Source organism: Macrobrachium rosenbergii, chromosome 48 (genome assembly GCF_040412425.1).
Source record: "Macrobrachium rosenbergii isolate ZJJX-2024 chromosome 48, ASM4041242v1, whole genome shotgun sequence".
NCBI classification, from domain to species: Eukaryota; Metazoa; Arthropoda; class Malacostraca; order Decapoda; family Palaemonidae; genus Macrobrachium; species Macrobrachium rosenbergii.
Genome location: NC_089788.1, coordinates 61,267,291 through 61,294,991, shown reverse-complemented (window position 1 = coordinate 61,294,991; position 27,701 = coordinate 61,267,291). Strand labels below are relative to the sequence as shown.

The following is a 27,701-nucleotide window of genomic DNA, read 5'->3' as shown; positions in this document are numbered from 1 at the left end:
CTACTTAAATGTATTCTATTTGCGAGCAGCGTACACCGCTATTCCAACGGCAAATCTATTTTCAATGGCCAAGATGATGGAAGTACTCCATACAGGGACTGGTTGGGAAGCGACCGCCAGAGGGCAGTAAGGAGCACGTATAATTGAATTTATTCTAGTCTAAACATTAATGGGATTTTACAGAGCGATGATAGGTGTATTCATTACCAATTATTCCAATGAAATTATCATCATATAAACAACAAAAATCCATAATACATAAGGTAAACAAATGCAAACAGGATACATTTCAATGAATGAAACTAAGGGAGAAAAAAATCAACAATGAGAATAACAATTCGCATCGAAGTAAAGAAAAAATATATAAGATAATGTCAACAGTTGCGCTGAGGACAAGTGGACGAAAAATGAAAAACAAAACTGATAAATCTTAGTCTGGAGGCTAGCCATTCTTTGAAATCCGACGCAAAACAAAGGATACTGGGAAAATTTACCATTCTGCTACAAAATTCAGTTCGTAAATACATGATAAAGCGAGATTTAACCAATTACACGTATTGTTAAAGGTTTTAACTTGTTTTAAAGCCAGAAAAAAGTAAATCTCTAACTCTCTATGCATTTATATATATTATATTTACATTAAAAACACACACACACACACACACACACACATATATATATATATATATATATATATATATATATATATATATATATATATATATATATATGTATACAATCAGCAGCAGCCACAATGCCTTCTTAACTTCCCTGACTTCGTCACACGTTTTGGATTCGTTTGTCACTACAAAGCTTAAGAACTAAATGGGAGAATCTGAAGATATTCTGGAGTTCGTAGCAGGATTGGAACCCGCATCCGGAGTATGAGAACGCGGTCACGTTACCCACTTGACCTCTACACCGAACTTGGTATAAACATCACCAAGCCATTTATTGTGAAGAAACAAGATACACAACACCACTGACAAACTCCTGAAGGAATTTGCTGAAGGCTTCAACTTGGCCACGATGCCAGTTGGAATACAAGCAAAGACATTTTATAAGAACATTCATGAAAGACGAAAATCCAAGCACCAAGAAAATAATTCCGTGGAAATGAAACTATTAGTGTCCCATACAAAACTTTTGAAGGTACCACGTGAAAAGTACGAGTAAATGGCATGTGGCAATCACTAACCGGTGCAAGGTTGCACTGAGATCGACCATTTGCTTTTTATCTCCGCATTTTAATTGACATTTGCTCGAAAACTGAACATTCATACGATGCCGATGGCTGCCGGCCAGTAGACAGGAAAAGGTTACTTAATGAAAGTCCATGACCAACATCTAAAAAATATTCAGTGATTTCCTTCAGGGTGTTGATTATTTGCCTAACGAAAGAATTGACAGACACTACAAACATGCTGCAATATGGGCGTGTATTTTTCTGGGCCATTTCCATGATAATGTATAAGCTTACGATTATATAAGCAATATGGAGAGGTTTGGTGCAGAATATTGGCAACATAAGATAATTCACAAATCATCCAGACGTAGTTAATATGAGGGTGCTTGCTGCAACGGCATTTACAAAATAAAATTTGGCAGACATGCTGGCAAATATGATGGGTTTTGTTACGGTGTATGTACAATCTAAAATATACGAACCTGTTGGCAATATAAGCGTGTTTAATAAAGGGTAGAAGTGTCATTACCCAAGCTATGCCATTGGGCTGAATTGCTAATTTCAAAGTCTACCACGTCCTCGCACCTGCATCTGGGAGCACGAGCCGGATTAAAATTTCTCGTGCAAGCAGAGCTCACTTTGCTTTTTCCTTGCGATAATCTCATTTTAGGTTGATCCAAAGTTTTAGAGGAATTCTTTTAATCATTAGCTCCAGAACATGATATATATATGTATGTATGTATGTATGTATGTATGTATGTATGTATATGTGTGTGTGTATGTGTAAACCTTTTCCAGGTATGGAGGAAGAAAATATGGATGGTTGAATTTGTGATTGTATGCAAAAGAATCATGCTTACATCTACACATCTGTGCATACGTACGGTACATGACCATGAATTACCAGTGCATAACAATGAATAAATTTTGTTGATTATTCTTACTTTATTTAATCACTCTTCATACCTCTTTTTTTTTAAATGCCATCAAAGAGTTTGCTTACAACGGTTCAATAACAACACGTCTTGGTGTCACGAAAATCCCACTATATCAAAGATCGTTGCACCAACTCACTAGACGGGGAATGACGCCATCCCTTATCTTGTGATTGTGGCTGTTCATGTCAAGCTCAACTTAGACTCTCAAAAGACTCCCCATAAAACAGTGGAACTTTTCCTTCCCCTCCTGTGAATATCGCACAATACGACAGGAGATTGTTATTATTGGGCATTACCACGCAATTGCAACGTCCCTCTAGCACTTTGCTGGGCCCGCGTTCGAATCTCCGGCCGGCCAATGAAGAATTAGAGGAATTTATTTCCGGTGATAGAAATTCATTCTCGGTATAATGTGGTTCGGATCCCAAATAAGCTGTAGGTCCCGTTGCTAGGTAACCATTTGGTTCTTGGCCACGTAAAATAAGTCTAATCCTTCGGGCCAGCCCTAGGAGAGCTGTTAATCAGCTCAGTGGTCTGGTTAAACTAAGGTATACTCAACTTTGCAACGTCCTCACACGAATCATAACAGACACTGCGTTAGAGATATAAATATCAAATTGAATGGCAACATTAACACAGCGCCAGAACTTAACTGTGTCGCCAAAACATACTCAATATGGATTTAAACGCAATGTTTAACAAATTATGCCATGTGTATTTATTTTTAAATTCCCTTCAGTAATCAGTACCTCTTTTTGTGTTTTGTTTTTAAAAATCCCTTCAGTAATCAGTACCTGTTTTTGCGTGCTTATTTTCAGAACCAAGAAAACATTTCGTTCATATCAACTGGATGCCTAATGATTTCCACAAATAGGTTCGAAAGCTCATCACAACCCTGGTGGGGGCATTGCCAAGCCGCCAGAGAGACGAATTAAACCTTACAGAAAAAATGAGTAACGGTATTATATCAAATATATATATATATATATATATATATATATATATATATATATATATATATATATGTATATACATATATATATGAACATATATATTTATATATATATATATATATATATATATATATATATATATATATATATATATAGTATATATTGTTACGTGAGGGTCTTGGCTGATCATGTATTATTCAATTTACGTAATTTTTACGGCCCTGCAAAACCAAGATTACACGTAAATCACACTTACAAAAGTTAACCTCAAAGACAGTCGTTAATTAGCCAAAGGTCGCCAGTTAAGGGTAATTAACCTTAACAAAAATATTGAGATGAATTTGATTTTAAACGCAACGGTTCTTCCAACATTCGGACGCCGAGGCATACAAAAGCATCGAGATTTAACCTGATTTTGCTTAACAATTCTAATCCTAGGTATTTTACTGGAATAACGGGGTTGAAGCTAACAATATAATACTAGACTTAATCTAGGCTTCTTCAGAACAATGATACCCTAAGGTGGTTGAAGGAAGAAAACAAAGAAAAATGTGAAATACAGAAAAGTACTAGTCAATCGCATCGCTTCAACAAGAATCGGACTTACCGCGAATGTCGAGTCGCTGCGCAAACGAGAGACCTCAGGAGTCGTATTCTGGCAGTCTTCCCAATTCACTAATTAAGATAGACGTAGGAGTAAAAGTAATAAAGAACAAAGAATATCGTTCGGGCACGCACGCAGCGTCACCCTGGTTCAGTGACCGCTGGAATCTCTCTGACCGACCCCGCCGTTTCCTGACAGAGGAGGCGTGCTTATATCGCCCGGCAACTGGACTCTTGACAAAAGGCATCGCCGAATGCATAGAATAAAGCTTAAGGGCCACCATAACTAGGGTCATTGAGCTGCAAACTTCTGAGGCTTAGGTCCCTAATGCTCTAGCATATTTTGTTTATAAACTTTCCAGCCTATGCGCGCCATTTGTCTACTGGGCGGTGATTATTAGAATTGCTCCAGTCTATCAAGGGCAGAGATGTTCTCTGTCGAGGTCAATCGGACTAATATTCCTACACTCTAAATACATCGAGGGCGAACAGCAGTAATATTTATAAAAGCTCCCCCCCTTAAGAGGGCCTTCACTCCCTTTTCGGGCGTGAAGGTCTATACCAAGCAAGCTGTTCGCCTCTCGTAGGTTACTCTCCTTCCCCTGGGCAGATTAGTCCTGGTTAGCCTACCTAGCTACAGAACTACCTAACCCTGTGATAGGATACGAGCTATATTCACTACTTTACCTAATTCTAATAGTACTGGAAGGTGCTCACGGTTATTATAGGCTACCTCCTACAATCAAGATGTGTTTTAGACCTAGCCTAGTGGTACATTCTATGATATTCCCTAGCCTAACCTATCCTAACCTGGACTGTAGCACCAACATAAGAGTTAATATTCTAAACTAAATTACAACATGGTTTATGTTTAATACAATTAAAATTTACTAGTTAATTCAAGGAGGGCTGCTCTTATAGAGGATAAATGGGTGCCTCACTGAGGTCTTAGGGCCATGTGCGTGTCCTGGAGCATCGTGGCTCAGTTCACAATAGTTAAGATTATTGAAATTTGTTAGGCTACTTACGGGATTACTGCGTTCGGTGGTAAGTGAAAGAACAAGGTTACTAAATTGATGTACTGCATTTCATATTGTCTAGGCTATGTATAACTAAAAGGAAGAGATCACACTGGCTACCTCCTCTGGGCAAGGGGCCAGGATCACTCTTGATGTTAGGCACTGTGCCGAGAGGGGGCACTAGTGCCAGCATGAGCTTATAGCTTCACAACTACTGGCTCTCTTCCGCCCCTTTCTTCTTCTTCTTCTTCGGGTTCCTCCAAGGCCTATCAGTAGCTGGCTTAGCAGGTGATGAGAGCACTGACTCGGGACAGGCCAGAAGGCTAGCTGGCGCTGTCAGGGGCAACTGCAAAAGCTGCGGGAGGACTCCCTACTCCAGCTGCTGCGACAACCGGAGCGAGAGCGATCTCGACTTCTGCGTCCGAGGATGCCAGTTCCTGGTCTTCCAAGGGAGGGGTACCATTTCGATCCTCCAGGGGTTCATCCCCTGGAGTCAAATTTTGCAAAGAAGAAGCTTCGGGTGCTGGAGGCTCTCCAGTCGCGATGATCAACTGCATGGGAATCCAAATCCCGGAGGATTCACCCTGGCGATTTAGACCCGGCATAGGGCCTTTTCCATTGGTAGCTCAACGTCCGGCGGACGGAGTCTGGCACTGCCCAGTGCTCGCAGGCGGCACTGGCAGCAGTTGGAGCGGTCAGGCATGCCTGACAAGGGGTCCGGAGGTGCAATACCTCTCGGACGACTTGGTTTTGGCTGGCGGCAGAGATTCCGCCCCAGCAGGAGACCGTGAGCTCGGTGAGTTTTGTTCGGGGCGTCCGCTGGGCGTTGCTTGGCTGGGCAGCCCTCCCACCTTGTGGGAGTGGTCTGCCCGCTGGCACGCCCTGCATGTACTGCCTCCTGAATCTCTCGCGGGAGGGGAAGACCTTTCTTGCGGGGCCAGCCCTTCGCAATTGGAGAGGGCTAGGCCTGGAATAGTTTGGGTTGTGCCCCTTCCGCGGACCACTTTGGTGGGCGGAAGGTGGAGGTTTGTCATGGTTGAGAGGTTTCACCTGTGGCCTCCTGTGGAGGAGGCACGCGTTATGGCGGCGCGTGGTAACGGGCTTCTGCAGAGAAGATCCGGCCCAACAAGAAGACCACCTCGGCCGGTTCTCACCTACCACGCCAAGCGGTGGGGGCAGACTTCAAGGCGTCGTGAACCTGAGTTGGACCGTGGAACGGTGATCGCGGTGGGCCCTCTATCCACTTCATTTCCTGCACCGCCGCTTTTCATCAACCACAGCACCGCTGGCACTTGCCCTGGCGATCGTGGGCTAATATCTGCCGCGTTCATCAGACCGGAAGGGTCACGGGCAGGCTAGTGCTCTGAAGAGGGGCCACCGAGATGAACTGGGTTTCAGTCTCTCGCAAAGATCCGTGCGACCAGCAGCAGAAAATGAAGTGCTGATTAGTTGACAAATTTGGTGGTGGGGACATGATGCGGACAGTCGGAGATCCAGCATTGTAGTGGCTAAGCAGCCCCACAGGATTTGCACGGCCTTTTGGATGGGCTCGTGGCCTGCAGTAACTGTTGGAGGAGAGGGCTGAGCGGATGAATCAGGGAACGGAGTTCTGGCTGGTAGTGGGTTAGGCTGTTTATTAGTGCCGAGTTTGTATTGGCACTCAGCTTCAGCGTGGCCCTTCTGCAATAGTTGCACAGGGTCTTGCTAGGGCAGTCCATTCTTCGGGTGAGTGAGTTCTGAGAGGTATCGGAGGGATGATTCGCCTCTGAGAGGTGCTATGCGACTGATTGAAGGTTTCCTACCTAATCAGCCATGCAACATGCTTCCATATGTGGAGGGCTTTGTTTATCACAAGATATACAGCAAGGGCCCTGGCACATTGGAAAAGGTCTTCTAGCATGGTCCGATTGAAAAGATCCAAACGCCGTGCAGGCCAAGGAGTCGAACCAGCGTTGTACCGGGATCGCTTTCAGACACGTCATCTCTGTCCAAGATCATTTGATTTCTTGGTAAGACTCGAAATCGCGGTTCCATTTTTTCAGTTATTCAGAGGCCTTTGTAGACTTCCACGAACTTCCGCTCATGTTACCTCTCTGGCTCTCCTCCAGTGAGCGGGCGCTGTCGCTTTTCCCTCCATATGCTTGGCTAGTATTAAGGGCTCTTTCCGCCTCCGAGTAGTTGTAGTTATCGAAAAGAGCTCGATCTCCTCCAGCCATGCTTCTGGCTTTCGTCCTCAGTCCATTTGGGGACTAGGGAATTGATGCTCAAAATTGGAGCGCTTGATGGCAGGTGTAGGACTGAGGCTTGCTGTCGAGCCATAGCTTCGGTATTCTTCCATTTTCGCTCTCTCAAGCTCGAGCTCCTTCCTCCTTTTAGGGCTAACCTACAGTTTCCTTGCAGGCTAATCACATGCTGTCTCCTTCTTTCTTCTCTTTCCTCTTCATATTGCCTTTGCTCGACGTCATACACCCTTCTCGCTCTTCTTCATACTTCCTCTGCTCGGCTTCATACTTCTCTGCTCGAGTCTTTCTTCCTTCCTCCCGCTGGCCAAGTCGTCCACTTGCCCTTAACCTGTGTGTGTGGTAAGTTCCGGAAGCCGGTGAGACTCAGGGCCGCCCCAGCCCCAGGAAGGTTTTATAATGCTCTGCTGCCATGGTTCTGGTGGGGGAAGGGCTGCCTAACCGGGTCGACTGGGCGTGATTGGGGCAGCGAGGAAGTGTTCTTCAAATGATCGGGCACTTTCTGTGGCGGTGGCATCAGCTAGTGTGCTGCAGGCTGTGTCACACTGGTGGCACTCAGTATCCCTAGGCACTGGTGCAGGTTAGTCTTAGAAGAACTTTTCTCTGTGTTCCCTTTGTTTTTCTTTAGTGGCACTTTTGAGGAAAGCAATGTGTTCCTAGGGACCTCACTGGATCCAACTAGGCTATATAGAGAAAGGCACTCTACACTCCTGCAGAGTGCAACAATCGAATGAGAGAGAAAGAAAAAGAGAGAGAGAGAGAGAGAGAGAGAGAGAGAGAGAGAGAGAGAGAGAGAGAGAGAGAGAGAGAGAGAGAGAGAAGTGTTTATTCATGATGACAGTGCTGCAAATTATTGGCACTGTGGAATAAAGTGAATTTGGGTTTTTTTTTTTTTTTTTTTCTTTAAAGATCCTCGTGTGAGTATTGTCCCAGTACCGGCCCCAGTGCTGGCCCTTTCTTTTGCAGAGGGTGAAAACTACTGCTTGTTTCGGTCTGATAGCAGGCCTCATCAGACCCCAGAGTTGATTACCAGATGTAATTACTCTTAACTTGTCCTCATCTATTGTGGGACAGAGGTGTTTCTTTTATTTGGTTTATTGTATTCGAATTAATTAGCCTAGTGTCGGCCGTTCTTTCTTTGAAGAGGGTCACGTACACTTAGGTTAGGAATGCTTACTTGAACGACGAGAGAGAGAGAGAGAGAGAGAGAGAGAGAGAGAGAGAGAGAGAGAGAGAGAGAGAGAGAGAGAGAGAGATTTTCAATCAAAGGAATTTCTTGCTGCTTGAGAACATGTAAACAAGATTTTATACATGCACAATGGCATGGATCTTAATAAATGATATAGATGCGCTGCCTTTATTTCCTTAGGGATTACTTTATTATCTTAATTTTCCTGGGAGCCTATCATTACAAAAGTTTATCGTAAATTTAAATTTCTTTATATGATTTTTATAGCAGGTATTTGTATAGGAACTTGTGGTATTACTCCTAACTAAGGCCTATATTTCCCTGCCTAAATTATCTTTTGGTTTTTTCCTAGCTAAGATATTGCGAGGTGGGTTTACTACAAAAAGCAAAAAAAATTGACCCAAGAGTGGCTCGTGCAGAGTCTGGTCACAACAGCGATGACACACAACAAGGTCTTAAGATGCATGGAAAATCCCGTTAGGGCCTAAATTTCAAACAACTCTGGCGGCGAAGGAACACCAAAATGGCCGCTCTCTATTTCAAACAAATTAAAACAACCGCGCAACACGCGGAGGAATCCAAGATGGCTGGTATTTCCCTTTAGCACTAATTCAAAAACACCGGCATAAAACAAAATGCAGGTATCCAGATTTTACTTTTAAATATGTACTAATCATGCATAGCGTTTTACGCTACGGATGGAAACTAAATTACTAAACAACTTTGTCTTTGTTATCGTATTCTCACCCGACATTAAACAAAAAGAATGAAAAGAGAAATGCTAGCCTGCTCTGCGTAAATTTACGTTGTTGAATGGTACCTTTATTGTAAAATTACTATTTCAGTTCGTTTGCTACTTCACTGACACGGTTTTGAATGATTCCCGCTATATGCAACAATAACGATCGGAATTGCCGACACCCATTTCTAAATTACTGTGTACATGAAACGTGGCTCCACGATTCGGCCTTGAATCTGCTACTTGAACGACTTGACTCACGATCCGAACACGGTAAAATGCCCCTTTGTCTTAAATGTTATAAATTATGACGCCTGCTTTTTGACGCACCCTCTGCCTACCTACGCTTAATTCTCGCTACACTGTTATTATAACTATTCTCTTTACTGCTTATTATTATGCCTGGTTCCTTTGTTTGGAAGAATGAAATGGAGTTCGATATCTGACTCTTTATTTAAATTAATGTAATTTAATTTTTCTCCAGATTCTTTCTAAAATGTAATTTTTAGATTCTACGCAAGGTCGCCAATGTTACATGTGAGGGTCTTGGTTGATCATGTATTATTCAATTTACGTAATTTACGGCCCTGCAAACCAAGATTACACGTAACCCGCCACTTGAAGCCAAAAGTTAACCTCAAAGACAGTCGCGTTAATTAGCCGTCGCCAGTTAAGGTAACAACCTTAACAAAAAATATTTGAGATGAATTTGATTTTAAACGCAACGTTTTTCCGTAAAACATTCGGATTTCGAGGTACACAAAAGATCACGATTGAACTATCTGGTCGCACTAAATCCTAGGTATTTTACTGGAATAACGGGGTTGAAGCTAACAATAATATAATAATGACTTAATCTAGGCTTCGTAAACACATATACCCTCAAGTGGTGGCTGAAGGAAGAAAACAAAAAAATGTGAAATAGCAGAAAAGTACTAGTCAATCGACGGCTTCAACAAGACCGGACTTCATCATGGAATGGTCCGAGTCGCTGCACAACAGGATCCAGAGTCGTATTATTCTTGGCAGTCTTCCCAATTCACTAATTAAGATAGACGAGGAGTAAAAGTAATAAAGAACAAAGAATAATATCGTTCGGCACGCACGCAGCGCCACCCTGGTTCAGTGACCGCTGAATCCTGACAGACCTCGCTTGCCTCGCAGAGGAGGCGGCTGCACCGCTCGGCAATCCGACTCGGACAAAGGCATCGCCGAACATAGAATAAAGCTAAGGGCCACCATAACTAGGGGTCATTGAGCTGCAAACCCTCTCTGAGGCTTAGGTCCTCACGTTTAGCATATTTGTTTATAAACTTTCCAGCCTATGCGGCGCCATTTGTCTACTGTTGTGATTGTTATTTTTGAATTGCCTAGCCTACCGGCGGGGCAGAGATGTTCTCTGTCGAGGTCAATCGGACTAATATTCCTACACCTAAATACATCGAGGGCGAACAGCAGTAATATTTATAAAAATATATATATATATATATATATATATATATATATATATATATATATATATATATATATATATATATATATATATATATATATATATATAGAGAGAGAGAGAGAGAGAGAGAGAGAGAGAGAGAGAGAGAGAGAGAGAGAGAGAGAGAGAGAGAGAGATATGGGGTTGAATATTACATGAACCTTATAAAAGTTCAACTCGAGTCCAGATGAAGACCAAGATGGAATGAAATTTGATAAGGAAAAAGTAGAGAATTAAATTTCTCCCTCCAACACCAACATTTCATTTTTCGGCGGAATATTGGACGGACGATCCCTCAGGATTAATCAGGAACTATGTCAACAGGAAGATGGAATGGATATAGGACGAAAGAAATTCTTGCTAAATGGTTGGCTACGAGACTATCTATAATCGGATTTACTAAACATGAACTTCCTCAGAAACTAAATCAGTAAATTAAAACAAAGGCGGAAATCTAATTAGATCCTGACAATATTAAGTCCTTCAGCAGAAGATAAGATGTTTAAGTAACTAAATTCACGTCAAAACGTGATAGCAAATACGAGGAAAATGCATTCAAGCAAAATAGAATTCCTCTAAAAAAGCCGCTGTCCTCTTGAACAGGCAAAACTAAAATGATTAAAGAACGTTTATCCAAATACAAAAGCAAAGAACGCCCCTCGCACAAACACCAAGAAAGAAAGAAAGAATGAAAGAAAGAAAGAAAGGGGAGGAAAGCGCTTATTACTGTACAGAAATAGCGGGGGGAAAGTAAGACTGGCAAAAAAGAGAACTGAATCAATAAAGAAGAGACGAATTCCTCCACTTCAGGAAAGAAGAACAAATAAAACCGCAAGGGAATTAACACAACGAAATCCATGAATATTCCATTTCTGAGGAATTAATTTCATTACTTAATTGCACCATAGCCTCAGGAACTGCCGAGATTAATTAAATAAACTTTCTAACCTTGCTTTGACGGCAGAACACCAATCTTCAAACATTTTTGTTAACTGGCATCGATTTTATGATAAGAAATTTTGTAGGCTGTTGATCTTTATAGAGTCACTGATTCAATTTTTATCTCGTCTGGTTTGTTTTAGATTTATATTGTTAAAATTCCATTATGTTATGAACAAACATCTATCTGTCATAGGAGGCCTATATCCTCGAGGTAAGAAAGCCGGGACAAGACAGTAGAGCCAATCTCACTTCCGAACTTCTGCCTTAGAAAAAAAGGCCGAGTAATTCCTCTTGAACCTTTACACTTAGGATTTAATCTTGAGCGTCAGTTGACCTCAATATCAAGAATATTTCTGGTGCTTTTTTTGGCAAAGCAGTCACTTTAGGGGATAACACGTCATTCTGTGGTTATTAACATATGAAAACTACAGTGGCGGCAAAAATACAGCGTCGATGATTTTCGTTGCAGTGTCGTTTATAATAAACTGATAAAAACAGGATAAACTCAGCTCGCTCTTAAAAGGCTAAAGCTATCTGTCAGCTGTTCTAATTACCAATTCACTTCGCGACCTCGATTAACCTCTGATGAAGATTAATCTCAAGGCCTGATCAATAGACAACAAACTGCAACCTAGAGTCATTTGAGATAAGCCAGGAGCCATGACCAGCAATCAGTCTTGATCAATATGCAGCCATGATTGCCCCAGTAGGAGCTGACTAAGGAACGAGAGCACATACTGGCACAAGGCCAATGTCAGCAACATCAATCTTGCAGTGACAAATGCTACATCGTGGCAACTAGCATGAACTCAAAATTAACCAGACTATTACTCAGTAATTATAACTATATATATCTCCATTTATCATTTTCGTTTTGGAGTAAGTTGAAGGATTCATCGCAGATGCACTGGACAGAAGAAGGAGGAGAAGTGTGATTGGAAAGAGCAACCCCATAGAGATATGGGTAAGGCTGAAGTCAAAGAAGATGGAGATGAAGAGGAAATTCAGTTTTGGATATCAGAGGATTTTCGATGAGCGGAAATATGATATATATATATATATATATATATATATATATATATATATATATATATATATATATATATATATATATATATATATATATATATATATATGTCATATTTGCATTTATTGGCGTGTTGCCTTGTTGTTGGAAAATTCAGGGTTAGCAAGTTTGCTACCAGTTCGATAGCTAACGCCTTTATGGTAATCAATTATAATATATATATATATATATATATATATATATATATATATATATATATATATATATATATATATATATATATATATATATATATATATATGAATCAGAAATATTTTCTGTTAAAACGGAATTCCATCAAATATAAGGGAGGCCATAAAAACGCCAAAATGTGGAAAATAAAGGCTACATTTCAGAGACCGAAATCCCTTGCCTCGACTGTGACTAATCTTATATCGGTTTCACAGGCAAATCACTCCCCCAAAGATTAATACAGCATAAACGTTCAGTTACGTATGGACAACAGAGCTCAGCTATTTTTAACCACATAAATAACCATAACCACAGAATAAACTGGAATATGTCTCGTATAATTTATAGCAGCAGTTGTCGGTTCAAAAGCCAGATGGCGGAATCAGCTTGATTAAACAAAGAAACACCATGAATTTTCCAGTAGGTGCGTGGGGTTCAGTTATTATAGATAAAATCTTCCTCCAACCAGCGATCAAGAAGATTAAAGAGAAATTGTCAACTGGAGTGAGTTAACGGCAGACCTATGGATCTTGTGGTATAAATACCGCTTGTCTGTAACTTCTTCTCATTCACTATTTGTCTGAGGAGAGAGACAGTTCTGTCTCTGAAATATAGCCTCTATTTTCCACATTTTGGCGTTTTTCCTTATATTTGATATAATATATATATATATATATATATATATATATATATATATATATATATATATATATATATATATATATATATATATATATATATATATATATATATATATATATATATATATATATATATATATATTATATCAAAATAAACTCCGTGGACACATGAAGCATCAGTTAAAAAATAGTAAAACCAGGTCATAAAGTTTTCTATTTTAGCAGTACCTGACAGCTTTTCTCAAGTAGTTCCACAGAGGAGAGGTGTTTTGAGACTTGTCTGCCTGTCTCTTATATATATATATATATATATATATATATATATATATATATATATATATATATATATATATATATATATATATATATATATATATATAGAGAGAGAGAGAGAGAGAGAGAGAGAGAGAGAGAGAGAGAGCATCTTATGGTGTTTATGTGTAATAAAGTAACTATTAATTCGTATATGAAATTATACTGTAATTTTTATAATAACAATAATAATAGTGATAATGCTTTATCATACTGCTTAATTTATTTCACTGCTAATAGTGAAGAAGAATAATGGTGGAGTGAGGTGCTTTTTGGAGGGTGTTTATGAAAAATATGCATAGTTAATCACAACGTCAGCATCAGACGGCGACGATGCCGAACTGTTGTCAGTTTGCCGACTAAAAGTTAAAGTTGTTGGTTTCAGTCCTCCCACAGGCTGGTAACCGCCCCCCCCCCAACCATGTCGTCACTCATGGCAGCAACCATCCAGTAGACAGTCTCACTATTTGCTCCTTGACGGGGAGCGAACACTGGTTTCCCTCAGACTATAAGGCCAACACGTTACCAACTATACGGCAAAATATTTATTGTATTCAAGGATACTGAATTTTCGGTTTATTTTGCACTAATATCTCACTGAAGATTTATCTGTGTGCAATATTGTGTTTTTGTCAAGTTTTTCATTTTGTCTCATATTAGAGGCTGAAGTGTGTGTTTGAATGTACTCGTAAGTGTATTTCACACCGAGTCGGGTGTGGCTATTCTTGATGACTTACCACTTGCCAAAAAACTAGACTAGCGCCGGAGAGACTACTGATACTTGTTCACGCTTTGGCGAATAAATGAAAAAAAACGAAGCCATGTATTTCACATGGCAAAGCTGTTATAGCCAACATTTAAGGACGCAAGGGTCCATATATACTGTATGTACAGTTAGGAATCCTAATTTGTTGTGAGAGTTCATGATTCTAGCTCGAACCTGCCAGCGCTTCCAGCTTTTAGGTGTGAGTGTAAAAGTTATCATGAGAATAAATGGATTTAAAATCAATTCTTGATCCCACTCCTGCCTGCAATTGTTGCTGTTCACACAAAAAACTGGAAGCACTGTCATGCTCGACTTAGAATCAAGAATTCTCACAACAAACTGGGATTGTCAACTGTACACAGATACCATAAGATATTGGCTATAGGTGCATATATTGTTCATCAGAACTTGAAACAGAACTTGTGTTCAAGGAACTGTTTGACTGGGATTTAAAAAGATAATTCATAGGATAATGGACAATGAAAATTCCTATTATTTTCAGTTAACTGTAATACTCCTTTGAAACATTTTGTGCGGGAATAACATGGCTTCCCTCTGGGTGCAACCGCTTTGTGTAAGCACCTTCTGTCTGCTGTGTGAACGCAGCCTAAAACCCGAAAGGGGCCACAAAATAACAGGTGGTTCTGCCCCACTCTTTTCTCATATATTTGGACTTCTTAGTTTCTCTTCTTTATTACTTCAGATGAGACTCCCATCTTACGTGGTAAGATAACTGGCTCTATTCTATCAGAAACAATCAACGGTTCAGGAGACCAGTATGATGCAAGATAACATATAAAACAATTAATGCATTCCAAATGACAAATTACTCTCACACATAAGTACATACAAAGAAACTAGTGACAAAAGGCAAAGAAAAATAAAACCATACAAACATACAAGGCACATGAATATACAAAAAAATCACAAACAAGCAAAACACAACTCAACAAATAACGGACAGTGCTAAATAGCAGACAAATGAACAGTCCAAACATAATTAACAGATAAAGTAAAAAAAAGGTCAGTGTCAGCATTTCCCGAAGAGTCAACTTTAACAAAATGATGGGAAAAGCTTCCAACGAATTATGGGTCTCGATTTCCAAAGGATTTTTCTCGAAATGCAACACAATTAAACGTTTAATAATTTCAAGGAGACGTTTCCCCTTTAAAATTAATTAAAATAAACAAACAGATCATAATTACGCAACCTCCGCAATATGTTATTATACCAGGAATGGAATACAACATGAAATCCTTCTTGCAACAGAACTGATCTAATTTTGAAAGACATCAGCGAAAATAGTCGTCGTTATTTTCGTCCCCGGATTCACTGTTGTAACTATCATTAATTGATATAGCTGCTTCGTTAAGACTTTAAATCTCCCAAATCTCACTTGAAAGCTTTTTGGATGATGCAATTTTCCATCAGGTAAACGTTTTTAATAAGATTTAAGAATTTCAATGTATGTAATAATGTTCATCTTTACGAAAATACTCTTTCCGCTTCGAGGCATAACACTGCATCGTTTTGATCTTTCAACCTACAATAAACGCTTTCTCGAACGACATTAGTTTAAAAATCATAAAAATTCCATTAACATAGAAAATTGTCAGAGATATGAAAATGATAATACACGTAAACTGCCTATGCAAATATAGCAGAGAAAGTATGACAGAATATTTCACCCCGACATTTGGAACCAGACTCTCCCCATATGTTCAATAAAAGTGGCGAAAGATCAAATTGTCCCTTGACGTTTAAAATGTCAGGAGGCATTTTTCCCTGAATATTTTGCTCCTTTTAACTCTGAAATTCTGACTTTGTGATCAGAGAGAGAGAGAGAGAGAGAGAGAGAGAGAGAGAGAGAGAGAGAGAGAGAGAGAGAGAGAGCAATGTCGTGACTGTACTAAGCAACGACATAATATCCTTGCAAAGCACAGGGTATTTTTTCACTTTTGCTTTCACTGCTTGTAACGCTTTCTTTTATTCATTTCTGTACTAAATTTTCTCGAAGATTCCCTTTTTTATCGCTGTTTGTCCCACTTCCACGTTGTCTACGTTGAGTTTAACTTTGAGATGAGTTCATTTCAAAGAACTGTTTACTTTTGGTTTCGCAAAAAACCAAGAATTTTTTTCTCTCTCGCTCTATTTTAGCGTGCATGGGGCTGAGTAAATACTTCTGTTATAATTTATTTCTTTTTTTAGTACACGTACAATACCTGTCTGTCTATCTATTTATATATCTATCTATCTATGTACCGCTTTCATTTTGTCTTTCCCATTTACTTTACCTACCCCTCTCTATTTTAAATAAAATATAAATGGGCAGAGTATTTAACTCTGATAAATTTGAATCAATGAACATGCATATAAAGGACCTAATAATGAGACAATCACAAACAAGGAAGCAGGCTGAATATGTTATGCAATGATCAAATAGCAATTCTATTGGTAAAATGCAAAGCAAAAATGGGAACTTGTTCCGGCACTTCAAAACAAGAAAATTTATTATCATTTTATGGTACCCACTACCAAAAGGATATTGCACAAGTACAAAGGTCATTTACAGCTAGAATAGAAGAAGTTGTGACTACTGGGAAAGACTACAATTCTTAAATTTATATAGTCTTCTGTCTAGCATGGAAACAGATAGAAGGAATTACTGAAAATATCATGGAACTAAAATTATCAAAAAAGAGCAAGCAGAGGTAGATTAATTCCAAAAACTATACCAGGAAAATTAAGGAAAGCACACAGGACATTAATCCACCACGCACCAGCATCGATAATGCAGCGTCTATTCAATGCGCTACCAGCTCATCTGAGGAACATCTTTCGACAAATATCTAAGATGCATCCCAGACCATCCAAGACGGAAGATGCGTTACAACTCTCTGATAGACATCAAAGGCCCTCACACTGAGGGACCTGGGGCAACCTGAACGAAGATTGTAAGGTCTGTAAGGTCTAAGGTCTCTCTCTCTCTCTCTCTCTCTCTCTCTCTCTCTCTCTCTCTCTCTCTCTCTCTCTTGTAAAATCCACGTCACTAGATAAATCTGAATAAAAACCCCATTTTCTCTCCAAATGCTCAATAACTGCGACGGTTTCTCTTCTAATGACGCCATTGGTTTCTCGCTCAAGATGACCTGGAACCAGTGCTCAAAGATCAACACCTTTTGAGTGATGCCGATATATAATATTATTAGAAAATTTGACTAATTTCATTATAATCTGATCTTAGGTTTTTAGTACTGAAGATTAATTTTTGTTTAAGCTTTGTTGGTTTTTCTTATTAAGTAAATAGTTTTTCTTGAAATCAGTTCATTTTCATTCATTTTCGCAGATATTTTAAAAGGTCGTTGATTAGTTTTTTTCGAGATAGAATAATTATTCTATGCATATTCATCTTAACAGTTTGTTCAGTTACTAAAACTTTTCTAAAAGTTAAAAGCAGGGAAGTTATGGCTGGTGTTATCCTTCCATTCGAAGCCGGGAATTTAATAGGAAAAATCAGTTAATTAGGAATCAGATTTTACTCTCCTTTCCGAGACATATTTTTTTGAGCAAAGATCTAGGTATTGCATTCCCTGTCAGAGCCTCCCCGACAAGGACTGCTAAGCCCTCGTCTCTGCAAAGACGGTTTATCCACGTTCCTGATAGACTTGGCCCCTAAGAACCTCTCCCATCCTGTTGCCCAGATAGCCACTGGCGATAATGAACTGACGGAGATTTGAGCTCCATAGGTGCATCTTACCGGCACACAGAAAACAAAATATTCACAGTTGTTAGGTCCATAAAGAAGAATATACCTGTAAGATATTTTCTTTCTGAATTAATCAATTAAACGGTCAATGCAGAGGAAATATAATCTAATGCATGTGTGCTTCTGCGTGTATGCGTGAGTGCGCCCGTTCTTGTGTCTATGTGCGTGCCATGGTAGTGATAGATCAAATGGATCTACATTTGCAAGATTGGCCGTCCCGAGTCGACTCAACTGTGAGTAGGTATTAGCGTCGCCCTGCGTGAAGACAAGGGCATGAGGCTAGCACCCTCATCCCTTCAGGCTAAATGAAAACCTGAAGGCTCTTCCCTTCTTGTGCTACCTTTTCTATAGGAGAAAAAGTGATGGTAAAGTGCTTGGCAATCGGCACCCCCCCCCAACACGCGCGCGCACACACACACACGCATATGTATGTGTGTATGTGTATGTATGTATGGAATTAAAAAACAGTTAACAGAACAAGGAAATGATCTGCTGCCTAAAGTGCACGGAGGAGAAATATACTCAGATCCTCCTGTTCTGAGTCTAGTAGAAAAAATCATCAAGAGAATCCAATGACGATGAGACATCGTTGGAGATAAAGCGGCAACATTCAAGGAGATTGTGTTATTTATGCTTTATTAAAGCCAACTCAAATTACAGTCGCTCTCTCTCTCTCTCTTCCTCTCTCGGTAGTATCTACCATCGATAACACAACATCGTAAAGTACAAAGAACAAATTATCCTTTAATCTCGGCTACTTCACCACAAGCACCCACCTCGCCTCTCGGAGGAGGTTTTTACCCTACGATCAACATCTGGCCAGAGGAAGCCAAGAAATTAGGAAGATAGAAAAAACCTCCTGGAAGGATCGAGGCTCAGCTGGAACATGGAACGTCGGGTGCCAGTTATTCGGTTACTACGAATCTTGATGAAAAAAGACCTCTCAGGATTTTGGGAATTGGAGTCTTACTAGCATACAAACATTAAAGTATTTTTGGTATGATGAACAGGATTTCCAAAGTTACGACCGAAATGAAGAATTATTAGATTAATGAAAATGGGGAAAACCGGCAATTTTGAGACTAGTCTTAAAATTACCACCTTTCCTGAAATTATGTTTTATAGCTGGTTTTAGAGAAATGTATTTAGGGGATATAACGTTCATAAAAGCCTATGGCATTTCATGTTTATTCCGTGGAATTAACATATTCGTATTTAGAATATAGATCTTCCCTTTAAATGACTGATGCACGAGTCTAAACAGCCATTTAAACATAGCTTTTATTCTTTTACCTCTAGCTCAAATCTAACTGGGATCTGATACTCTCGTGTGTTCATCTCAGAATGCTCTAAGGAAAAACTCTGGCGCGACGCCTTTAACAGAGATATGTTTAGATTCCTTTTCACCTTGGAAAGAATGAATCAATGTTTGCAATGAGATTTGTCTTGGGGAACAGAATTTGCGAGAGAGAGAGAGAGAGAGAGAGAGAGAGAGAGAGAGAGAGAGAGAGAGAGAGAGAGAGAGAGAAGGGAACACTAAAGCAGAGAGAGATTGGGGGAGATAGAGAAGCCTACTTCATTTTTACGTGAAAGAAAACAAAACAAAACAAAAAATGTTATATGTCTGTTGAAGACTTTACTCCAGCGTGGGAAAAGAAAGCGACATATAAATATTAGGTACAAACCATTAAACACGGAGAAATATTCGAACTACAAACAGAACAGAAAGGAAAAATACACCGGCATCTGGAAAAAGGAAAAGGGAAATATAATACGCATGGCAAGAATATTGTAGCCTTCTCTCTCTCTCTCTCTCTCTCTCTCTCTCTCTCTCTCTCTCTCTCTCTCTCTCTCTCTCTCTCTCGTGCCATTGGAATTTCCTCATTAAAGTGGGAGAGAGCGTTGGGTTAAAATGCCCCTGGCATTTTTAAATGTTGTGGGACATTTTGTCATTTTCCCTCTTGAGTGAAAGTAAGGCGAAGCTTTTAGTTCTCATATTTGCAAAAGCTTGAAATTGTTGACTGTCTAATGTTCTGTTGCGTTGTTCTTGTCATGTTTGACTGTGTTCCTTTTAGTTTTGAATCTATTATTATTATGTACATACAATTCAGGGGACTTTGTAGAGTCTATGTGAAACTGAAGGCGTTTTATATGATGTCATCTGAATCATATTGTCGATACCTCAATGACTATTTTTTTTTTTTGAAAGTGAAAATGGATCATCTTGAAGGGGAATATCTGAGGTTTGACACTTTGGTCATCTTATTTTTGCTGTTGTACCAACTCACGCGATCGATTACCTGTGTAGATAAACAAAGAGTTTATTATGCAATTTAACCTGATAGTGATGTCCTGAATATGAAAAATGAAATGACAATCATTTAAATCCGAGAAGTTAAATAAAGATATCATATGCCCTTATTATATAATTATATACATATGTGACTTGAGGGGTGCTAGAAGTATTATCTATTTCACTATCCATCTACATCCGGTTTGACTAAATTCTCATGTTCATATGACCTAAGAAAAATGAAATCTCACCAGCTGTTTCTGACTGAAAATGGAAAGGGAAAATCAACAATTATATTCAACATTTATATCCACGAAATATTCCCTTTTTGACACGAAACGTCTTTCCTTTCCTTTTCTAGTAACAATTATTATGGGAGGAGTGGGTAATATCGTAAGAAAGCATTGTAATCAATTTTCATTTATATGTCAAAAATTAGACCGCTAAACATAGCGAGTAACAATCTCGCTATGCGATTTCAGTTCACACTGAGTTTATTAACAAATATCCAGTTGAATCTTGGTCCTCTGATAACAAAATATGACGGAGGTTCCATTTGATCTCTGGCCTGTTTTCCGCCAAAAGCATCAAAAGGAAAACGTCCTTTGAAAACGAGAAAGTGTTTGCATTCCATTTCAATAAAGCAAATCCCCTGAAAACGAGGCCCCATAATGACAGGATCATTTGCATAATTATTTGGAGGTTGACGCTTTGGGAGTGACAAGTATTTTGTTTGTTTATGTGTCTTTTTTTTGTTAGTTTGTTTGTTCATGTTTGAAGAAGCCTTTTTTTTTTATTTCATAGCGAAAATTCGCATGAAACATCTTTTGTTTTTTTCCTATCATTGGCCTTAGGAATTAATGTAGACAAAGTGCGATCACAATTCTAAGGAGAGCTCAAATTACAAGAACTGCTAGAAGGATAAATACGAACCAGTTGCCAGCTGACTGAAGGAAACCACTTGTGCATAGGTGATGGAAGGAAACGTGGAAAATAACATACAGAGAAAAAGAAATAATTGTGGTAGACCCAACTGTTATTTCCGTTCCCGAAATCAAGTATAAACTTCAAACTCCGGAGCTTCAAGCAGTGTACCAACACGACGGTAACACTTTAGATTAGAGGGTCCTAGCAACTTCTCAGCATTTGCAACACTGTCTCTCCTCCCAGAGCGACTTCCGTCAACCAGACTGGATTTCCGATATATTTACTGACACTTAGTTTCATCTTCTTAAGGAAACGGCGTCGTTAATGATCCTGCTTTTGCGCTAATCGTGTTAGCAATCAAGAAATGATTTTCAAAAGGCAAGTTAATGAGACTGTCTGGAGTTGATGCTTTAGTAATTGGCTGCTTATTCATACGAGAAGCTGGCGAGGGAAGGGCCTGGAAGCGACAAGATCCGGAGGGTGATGGAATCGTACTCTCTATAGCGGCCATATTAAGGGACTTATGAAGCCATATTTTTTCATTGTAAAAACACGAAAAACTCACACATATTTCCAAAGAGCCATGAAAAAACTTTTCTGACAGCAACTTCCAAAAACCATTTCTTACAATGAATGGCGGAGAGGCAACAGATAATAAATGACCAGAAACAGAAACTTTCTCAGAACAAAAAAAGTCTAAAACGAGATTAACAAGTCTGCCTCCATTTCTCCCTTCGCCTGAGGTCTATGAACCTAATTCTGAGGCTTTCAGTCGGCTCACTTCCTCCCCCACGATCGATTCCAATTAGGCATTTGCTTTTTTAATTCTTCTCAGTCTCCTCCTTCTCTTCCTCCCCTTGTTCTTATCCATTTAGTTAGTAGGATGGAGAGGACAGACAGAAAACAGAATTAGATATGAAATACTGAATGAGCTAATTGACTGGAAAAAATTGCCCCTCCAAACAATACCTTTCTCTCTCTCTCTCTCTCTCTCTCTCTCTCTTGGCTGGAGAAGGTTGCCCCTCCACACAGTACCTTCTCTCTCTCTCTCTCTCTCTCTCTCTCTCTCTCTCTCTCTCTCTCTCTCCTCTGTTGGGAATCCTCTCATTTGCAAGGCTGCATCTCCTTGACTTAAGCTAATTCTCCTATTCTCGTTTCCTCGTCCCCAGCTCAAGTGGAGGTTGCATTTACCTTTTCAAATTAGGCCAATTCGTGAAGAAAATATCAAAATTAAAAGGAGGAAAGGGGAAGCAAATATTATGAAAAATTAAAAAATAGTCCACCTAATTAAAAATGATGAAAAATCAAGAGAGAATTGATAATCAGAGCAACAAGGGTTATCATTATGCCCATGGTCTTTCTCCAAAATGTAAGGAAAAGGAGTCTAAATGTCAGCGTTAGGCAACAATCCATCAAATACAGAAGAAAATCGGAATGTGAGCAGAAAAGGAAAAATGTCTCGCTTGAGGAAAATAAGAAAAGAAGCCTGTACGCACTGCAATGTTGTTTCTGCCATGTCTCAGTCTCTCTCTCCCACTTCATGGCATCGGAATTTCCTCATTAAAGAGGGGCAAAGACCAGGGAACAACATGCCCTCGGTATTTTCATGTCACCAGATATTTCGTGCGTTTTCCTTTCTCAGAGAAAAGAAAAGGGAGCACTGGGTTCCTTATTTCAGACAAAGTTTTGATGTTGTTATTTTGTGGAGTCTTTTCATGTCATGACTGACAGTGTTTTCTTAAATTTTTACTTGCAGTATATAACTTCTTTAGGCTAAAACTATGGCACTATTTATAGACGCTTCCGGATCAATCCTTTATTCCTGTCATAAATGGTAGTTTATTGACTCGTGAAAAAAAAAATCATTCTTAAGGACACGTTTTATGATTTTCAACGATCTTAGGTAATATTATGCCAGCTAACTCTTGACATACATACAGAATTTGGGATGCGTTTTTACAAAAACAGATTTTCGCATATAATTTTGAGCGAGTTCTCGGTATCTATTAGCCCTTTCGAATTCCAGTGATTTTAAAGCACATCATTAAATTTCCAAGCCATGAGGAGGTTCCAATTGCCTTATGGGGAAGCTCAGAGGTCAGTGGGTATCTAAGGGTTTGCAAAACCGACGACATTCTTGGACGTGTTTGGAATCCGAAAAGGTTAAAACACTGATAGCATAAAAGAATTATGATAATAAAAAAATATTTATATATATTTGCTGGAATTGCGAAACCTGGCATCTTTTTTTGAATGAATTACCAAAGAAGTTCACGACAATTGTTATAAGGCAGGAATATAATTAACTGTGTGATTGAAATCCCACGGCGATGAAGACAAGGGTTATCACGGGAGTTTTATAACAAAAAGGTTACTAATTTGTACGTTGTCGCAAGAATGACCGGCGAAAGAACAATCAATGATACAAAACATTCGGTTCAAATCGAGCTGCTAAAATAGCGAGCAATTATTTCGACTTACGATTCTACTTATCTATGAACTATTGTTATTAAATTGAGAGGCTCTACAGTATATATGGAAGCACAGCATTTTACTCTCAGATAGATTCTCCAACGTGCGTTAGCCTTCCTGTTCTCGGCAAATCTTCAGTGTAATGACTTCTTCTCCCATTCTGCGACCCACGACAGTTGAAAGATACCAATGAATTAACTCAGGTTGATTGAATAACTTGTGCCAGAAACTTTTTTACTCGCTTAGGAATGAAAACCGGGTTCCTCCTCTGGTGAGGTGGAGATCCTGTCCTCTCTCTCTCTCTCTCTCTCTCTCTCTCACACACACACACACACACACACACACACACACACACACACACACATACACATATATATATATATATATATATATATATATATATATATATATATATATATATATATATACATACACACAGCAAACAGGGATTAGTCATTTGATTACATCTTTATTCCCAATTTTTCATAATCCATGATTACATCACCGGGGGTTCTAGAATTAAAAAACAAAAAACGTTGACTGTAAAATTCCCAGAAAAACTACACAAAGGCAAAGTCTGAACATAAAAAAAAAACTCGAGTCTTTGATGATAAAACAGCTTGTTCCGAAATTGAACACTCAGACTTCGGCTGTTCCTTTATATCTGTCGTAATAATAACACTTTTGTTGTTTTGTTTTTCTTTAGAACACCTCATTTTCTGTATTTGTGTCCCACTGACAGGTTGGCTCCATACCTTTAATAATTTTTTATTTAATTGTGATTTTAACCTTGTAGTGTTTTTTTTATAAATCTTTTATTTATTTTTTTTTTTTTACTTTCCATTCCTCAGTGTTTTGCCTGTTCCTCGGCGTCGCGTCGTTTGGGTAAAATTTTCTCTTTTAAGCCGATTGTCGTTTTTTTATGTTCTGACTTTGCCTTTGTGTATTTTTTCTGTGATTTTTATTGCCAGTGTTTTTGGTCTTTTTAGTTCTAGAACCCCCGATGATGTGACCGTGGATTATGAAACGTTGGGAATAAACATGTAGTCAAATGACCAATCAAAAGTATACCTATCCGCCTTCCTGTTTGATGTCTGTATTCGGGCACCCCTGTCCCTTGCTCATTGTGTGTGTGTGTGTGTGTGTGTGTGTGTGTGTGTGTGTGTGTGTATATATATATATATATATATATATATATATATATATATATATATATATAGATAGATAGATAGATAGATAGACAGATATGGAATCAAATAGTCAAGCTGTGAATAGAAGAATGAACCACGACGCAAGACTTGTAGAAATGTTTCTGTGATCAGCTGATCATCCTTTGCAACTCACCAAGAAAGTACTGACCCACTTTCCATGATTACCTTGATCAGCTGGGAAGCTTCTGAAGCTTGGTGTAATGACTCAGTTAATAAGTGATGGAAACGAATGTAGTATCAAGAAGTAGCAAATTCGTCACGCATTATTTTCATAAAACTATCAAGACACCTGAAAATCTAACTAGGTCCGGTCTGAGACGGATTCCCGTATTCTGGTTAGTCAGAGAGAGAGAGAGAGAGAGAGAGAGAGAGAGAGAGAGAGAGAGAGAGAGAGAGAGAGAGAGAGAGAGAGAGAATATAGCTTTACAGTTTTATGGAGAGATTTTCATTCATCTCAAAGACGAAAAGATGATTATATACCGATAAGTTCTATTAATCAAAGCACAAGAACCCAGCGCATTTTACCTAATTATAGTGGGAAATTTTTAGTAAAACTTTTAATAATAGAATGGAAACACCTGAAAAAATAATTCAACTAAGAAATGACTTGGTACATAGGCAATGCAGAATGAACATTTCGTATAATGAACACAGAATAGTTTTGGTAAATAAATGAAATGAAATTTTGTCCATTAGATTACAGGTAAACAAGATCAACAACAGAATGAAGAAAATCATGAGGCAGGTGGAAGAGTCATCAAACAGAAAGCAGACACACATAATCATCATACTGAAGAAAGGCAAATGGAAGACGGTTACCAAACGAAGTACCCAGAAAAAGAGGAAAATCAGTTTAGAATCACCAAGCCTTTGATGAAATGAGAAAAAACAAGCCATAAGATTTCCCTCAATAAAGGTCAAATCCAAGAGGGGAGCCTCTTTTAAGTAAATCATAAGTAAATGAAAGCGAAGGAAAAGGAAAATGGAAAAAAAACGTCCTTTGAATTATGAATCGCCTTTGTCTGTGATGGTGACAAAGAACAAAGTCTTCTGAAAATGTGTCAAGGTGTAAGACAAAGTGTTTTTCTCTTTCGCTTGTTGAACTATATATTGGTTTTCGTCTATGGTTTCCTCGACCTATTTTATCGTATTTTTTTCTGTTTATTTTCTCAGCCTCTGTTTCCTTATATATTCGTCGAAATCGCATAATATTTTGGAACTTATTCTGTTCTGTCAATTCTTCCAAACTCTCTCTCTCTCTCTATCAAGGCCATTTATTTATAAATGCTAGGGTGTTTTCTTTGTCGATTGTTATTTCCGTTTTGCTTTAATCCTTGTTTGTTCCCTTTCGCCTTGTGTGTGTGTGTGTATATATATATATATATATATATATATATATATATATATATATATATATATATATATATATATATATATATACTGTACATATACATATAATATATATATATAAGGATTAAAGCAAAACGGAAATAACAATCGACAAAGAAAACACCTAGCATTTATAAATAAATGGCCTTGATAGAGAGAGAGAGAGAGTTTGGAAGAATTGACAGAACAGAATAAGTTCTAAAATATTATGCGATTTCGACGAATATATAAGGAAACAGAGGCTGAGAAAATAAACAGAAAAAAATACGATAAAATAGGTCGAGGAAACCATAGACGAAAACCAATATATAGTTCAACAAGCGAAAGAGAAAAACACTTTGTCTTACACCTTGACATATTTTCAGAAGACTTTGTTCTTTGTCACCATCACAGACAAAGGGGATTCATATATATATATATATATATATATATATATATATATATATATATATATATACATATATATATATATATATATATATATATATATATATATATATATATACTGTATATATAAATATAATATATATATATATATATATATATATATATATATATATATATATATATATATATATATATATATCTACACTTTATCATTGCTTTTGCTCTCACATGAAACTGATATCAACTTTATCATCTCCGCCTCCGTTTAACATCTTGTCCCACTATGTCTATTTACTGCCTTAAATTTTTCTATTTTTCTTTCTTATCTGACTCGAATATCATTTTAAATCACTAGTCAGGGCATTTGAGGAACTAGATAAATTCAATCATATCGCTTGTTTTTCTGAATTAATTTTCTTCCTTTTTTTTTGTTAAGTTCGCTTTTGTACAATTCTGTTCTGAACAAAATGTTTCGAGAGGTCAGTGAGTCTGCTTGTTACAAAATAAATACTGCACATAGTAAAGATAATGATGTGCACTTCTTCGTTTGTGTAACATAGTAACATAGAGTGATTGTCATCTGGTTCCCAGCAAGCCCTTTGGGATGAGGTCGCTACCCCTAGTCCACCCCAGCTGCGAACAACCAGAGTTGGTCATCTACGAAGCACTTATTATGCAGCACAGATCAGGTCAACACAGAAATGCTCCTCAATCAGTCTGTCTCACCAGGATTCGAACCCAACTCTTTTCGATGGTGAAGAAAACGTTCTACTGTTATATATATACATATATTTATATATATATATATATATATATATATATATATATATATATATATATATATATATATATATATATATATATGTGTGTGTGTGTGTGTGTGTGTGTGTGTGTATGTGTGTCTGTGTACACGTGTGTGTGTGTGCGCACGCATGTGGGGCGTGATGCAAAGACAGACAGATAGAAAGCTATAAGGG

At 38.4% G+C, this 27,701-nt stretch overlaps 1 protein-coding gene across 2 annotated transcripts in view; it reads right to left on the bottom strand.

The window, feature by feature from the left end:
- The window catches only part of LOC136831453 (facilitated trehalose transporter Tret1-like), a 280,303-nt gene that overhangs the window by 212,467 nt on the left and 40,135 nt on the right, over window positions 1–27,701 (bottom strand). The gene's annotated exons all lie outside the window — the stretch shown is intronic.